The sequence below is a fragment of the Octopus bimaculoides genome, chromosome 26, assembly GCF_001194135.2.
Source record: "Octopus bimaculoides isolate UCB-OBI-ISO-001 chromosome 26, ASM119413v2, whole genome shotgun sequence".
NCBI lineage: Eukaryota > Metazoa > Mollusca > Cephalopoda > Octopoda > Octopodidae > Octopus > Octopus bimaculoides.
In genome coordinates, this window is record NC_069006.1 from 7,246,084 (window position 1) to 7,246,707 (window position 624).

Genomic DNA, 624 nt, shown 5'->3' on the forward strand with positions numbered 1-624 from the left:
TATATATATATATATATATATATATATATATATATAAATAAAATTGATGAGGAAAACAGAAGATAGATTTAGTACGAAACTTTATTCAACACGACGATCGTTTCGACACATTCTGCAGCTGTCCCTTAGGGGTAGGATATTGTGCACCTAGTTGTGTTGCATCGATCAATGTAGGTTGAGTCACTTCAGGTGCTTTGTGTAAAAATAGCTATCCCATAAGATAGACTTAGTTCTCCTTGGCATGTTGTTGTCTTTCATTGTATGTGGGTACACAATATCTGTGTATATATGTATCTGTCGGTGCATGTCCGTGAAATATGTCTGTCTGTCTCTCCTTCTCACTCTCTCCCCGTCTCTCTTTCTATCGCCGTGCACCCCTCTCTCTCTATTGCCCTGCTTCACTCTGTCTCTATCGCCCTTCTCTTTCTCTCTATCGGGGCAGCAAAAAACCACACAAGTAATACGGACGTAACACCCTGTCTGTAAAAGTAGAAACTCCGGGTTGATGTGAAATGTTTTTTATAGTATATATATATAAATAAATGGAGTTAAACGCAGGCGTTATTCAAATTTGAATAACACCTGCGTTTAACTCAATATATATATTCTTATATATATATATAT